The sequence below is a fragment of the Limulus polyphemus genome, unplaced genomic scaffold, assembly GCF_000517525.1.
Source record: "Limulus polyphemus unplaced genomic scaffold, Limulus_polyphemus-2.1.2 Scaffold904, whole genome shotgun sequence".
Lineage (NCBI taxonomy): Eukaryota > Metazoa > Arthropoda > Merostomata > Xiphosura > Limulidae > Limulus > Limulus polyphemus.
In genome coordinates, this window is record NW_013666514.1 from 96,951 (window position 1) to 101,133 (window position 4,183).

General features: G+C 30.4%; 1 protein-coding gene across 1 annotated transcript in view; it reads right to left on the bottom strand.

Moving 5' to 3' along the window:
• Positions 1 to 4,183, bottom strand: part of LOC106461141 (nuclear hormone receptor FTZ-F1-like) — a 48,632-nt gene that overhangs the window by 13,468 nt on the left and 30,981 nt on the right. The window lies entirely within an intron of this gene.

Consider the following 4,183-nt stretch of genomic DNA (forward strand, 5'->3'; position numbering starts at 1 on the left):
CTACCCCTCCACCCTCTTCTTACTGGAAACACACATACAAAAAAAAAGTTTCGTTTGTTTCAAAACATGACATTTGTACATACTTCGCGGCATCTTTCACCCTCTGAAACAAACTGATAGTGGGTGAATTATATAAAATATAAATTATCTTAAAAATAGCTTAAAGGAGTTTGTTAAGACTTCCTTAATAGAAAGGTTAAAAGTTACGAGTGGTGAAGTTATCCATCTATATTATAATACGGACGCTATTTTACAAAAAAAAAAAAGGTTTAAATCTAGGTAGATCGTAAAGTAAATAAGGTTTTTCCACATATTTTGAAATAGATCATTTTAACAGACACCCATTTTCTAATGTTAAAATTACTAATTAGTTGCAAAACTAATTTATTAACGGAACGTGAATGTTACTTTATTTTAATACAACAGTTTCTTTGCCGGTTTGGATTAAATTATAATTTTTGTAAACAAAAATGTCAAATCTTTAAGTAAGATTGCTTCTATTAGAGCCCCCAAGTGTAGCTTTGTGCTTAATTACAAACAAACAAAAAGCTTCTATTATATGTTTATTTCAGACTATAAGATGCCCGTTGAAACAATTTAACGGTAATATTCCTAAAAATAATGAAGAATAAACATAAAATCAACTCAATCCCTCGGATCAGAGAGTTTCTGCAATATAAATGCATATTGGGCCGCTTACAACCGTATTTTGTCATTACGTGTGTTATTTCAATGAGAAAAATTACATTGCGTTTATTTTTAAGCAAAGAAAACTGACTATAAAGCATTGTTGGCAATAATGTTTGGGTTCGATGCATTAGGTGCATCCAACACAACAGAGCGCTCAGGTTCACTAAGTACCTACGGGATTTTTTCTGCTGTATGCCACCGTTCCTTGTCATTTTACTGAGCGCAAGAAAAGACTGCTACTGAAGTGAGCGCTTTTTGACAGTTATCATTTCTATACAAAAGTGGCAAAGGGGAAATATTAAATTCAATTCAATTCGAATCAATTTATTTGACATGCTACAATAAAATCATGCATGTGTAATACCAACATGAAAAAATAAAAATAAATATAAACAACAAATATATACTCAAATACGTTCCTCTGTTTATGTGTTTTTTTTTCCGTTCATGCTCCAATCTTCGAAATATTTCTTTCAATCAGTCTCAATTTTTTCGGGAGTTCCCCAACAAAAATATATATTTTTGTTCTTATTAAGTTTTTTCTTATATTGACAGTTCAGCAAATACGAATACTGAAGACTGACAGATCAATTTTGTTTTAAATAAGTAACCATTCAGGAGATACAGAGTGTAGCAGACAATTTGGTTTAGTTTATTTCGAAGCTGCACGAGGGATATCTGCGCTAGCCATCTCTGATTTAGCAGTGATAAACTACTTGGAGGGTAGCTAGTCAACACCACCCACTGTCAACTCTTGGGCTACTCTTTTACCAACGAATAGTGGTATTGACTGTCACATTATAACGCCACCACGGCTGAAAGGGGAAGAATGTTCGGTGACGGGGACTCGAACTCGCGACTCTCATATTGCGAATCGAGTAAGGCAGACAGACAGATAGATATTTGGTCATTATATATGTAATCCATAAACGTGTTCAAGATGAGATATTCCCTATTCATTCGTTACAACCTACAATTTGTTTTAAATATGATAAACCAAAAGGAACCTCTCCCTTTTAAATGTAAAAAAAAATATTCAAGACCTTAATCCTGAAGAAACTGATAATCTACCTTGTAATTCCATTAATAATAATTTTATTGATTCTTTTCATAATCATATTGTTACAGGTAATTTATAGAGTACTAAAGATGAAGTTTTAAAGATTATTTCGAAGAAAGGTACTTAATTTAGAATTTATAAACAAAAAGAAAAAAAACTGAAATATTAAAATATTTAGAAAATATATTGATGATTATATTATTAAAATTAATAAAAACTTGTTATCCTCCTTGTTTATTTTCCGAAAGGAAATTATTTTTCTATTATATAAAAACAGGTAAATACACTAAATTTATCTAAATATAAAATATATATTGCATTTGACATTTTTAAAAATAAAATTAAAGAGATTTAAAAACAATTTATTACTACTAGTGATAAAGCAGGTGGCAATTTTAGTTTATATGTAAAATATTGGATGTTCAAATTGTAATTAAGGAAGTTAATACAACTAAAATACTTACACATTAAATAAAAATATTGTTATTACTAATCTAAAAAAAACCATACAAATGGAATATAAATATTGATTCCACATATTTCAATTTATAATTTTTGTATACCGAAACTACACAAAACATTTATTAAGTTTAAAAATAATTGTTAGACAATGATTCGGATCATTGTTTCTGGGTTATTAAAACCAACCTTCCAGCTTTGGAATGTTTATCTATTTTAAATTCTTTGGAATCAGCCATTTCTGTTCTTACCCATGATTTTACTACGTTGTATAGCAAACTAGATTTAAAAAATATAATAAGAATCTTTAATAATTTACTTAACCAGTTTTTTAGACACAAATACAGTGATTTCTAAATACAACTTCATTAAAAGTTAATGCAAAAATATACTTAATTTTTGTACATTTAATTATTAATTGTTTTTGATGAACAAGTAATTGGTATTCTTATAGGAGTTAATTTTTCCTCAAACATGGCTAATTTGTATGTGTATTTTAATAAAAAATACCTTTTGGAAATAAGTAACAAAGGTGCTATGTCTATAGACCTAAGGCCCATTGGTTCTGAAACCCACTGGTCTTAAAACAGCTGGTTTCGTCATAGGGATGAGGGATTTATTTTTCTTCTGTAGTGAGTAGCAAGTTGAGAAAAACAAGTAACAAGGATCAGTAGCATGTCAGGAATATTGAGTCCAGAAAAGCGAGTAACAAATTAATTTTTTATTTAGCATATATCAAGTTGTTAACAGAACAAAAAAAAAAGACAAATCTAACAATTCTTTCTGATATTTCTTGGATTCTGTGAAGTGATTGCAAGAAGATCATTCAATGTATCATTTGTGTGTTATCTCTGATTTGATATTGTTTTAAAGTAAATGTTCCTCTCACTCCGCTAAGTAAAAATCAGTATTTTATTATGATAAGAATCATTTCTGAAAGATTGGTAACCATGATGATAACACATGGAACCAAAGTTTTTTCACTGTTTTTTTGCTTCCACCACATACATGCAACTCATAATACACAGACATCTAATCAATGGCTAAATTAGAATTTCTGGATAAATCGTGCTTCAATGTGTTCACTTCATACAACAAAAAGAAGAAATAGCATTCCTGTGTTACAGTTCCTTGCTCTTTTTTTATTTCTTTCCCTCTCTTTAGTTCTTTTGCTTTCATACGCAAAAATCCAGTGTTATTAAGAAAATCAGAAGAACTTCCAATATATTGTTACGTATCTGCTTGTTTGATAATTTCCGGTATAAATTCTTTCCGAGAAACTTCAGCGATAAAAGTCCCTTCTTGTTAAAACTAGTTTATTCTTTCTCGATACAACTTTTTGTAGTACACAGAATTTCCAGTCACTTTAAACTTAACAACCTTTATAACACACGCTATAAATCACAGCGATTCACACACTTTACTTACGGTGCCTACTGTTCCCTTGACTCAATTATCTATCTTTTCAATCTATCTATATCTCTTCTATCGCTGGCTTTATTTGCCGGGCTTATATACTAAAAAAGAGGGCGTCTGGCAAACACTCGGGAATTCGCGGGGTTCCTCGATAAGTCATGATCCTTCTAGAAACTCCAGCGCCCATGCTCCCAGCGTCGCGTGACTTCCGCTGTCGTAATAATATGTTAATATGATGAATCGTAACTGGAACCAATGGTGTTTAGGGCTGTAGAGCAGTCCCCGTAACAAAACCTAGTTTATACGCTTTTACTTTCCATTGTATTTATTAACTATTTTCTATTAATAACTGAAATTTATTTCAGTTAAAGTCTATCCTAAAGAACTTTTGAATAGGCACTAAATATTGTTTATAAATGAAGTTTTACAGACAGTTAAATATATTTTTTTAGTTGGGAAATAACTATTCCTTTTAATAAGGCATACGGAACTACACTATTTGGGGTAGGTAGACCAAGGAACCAAGGAAGATAAAGTCAAATTTTCGTCTTTTATTAT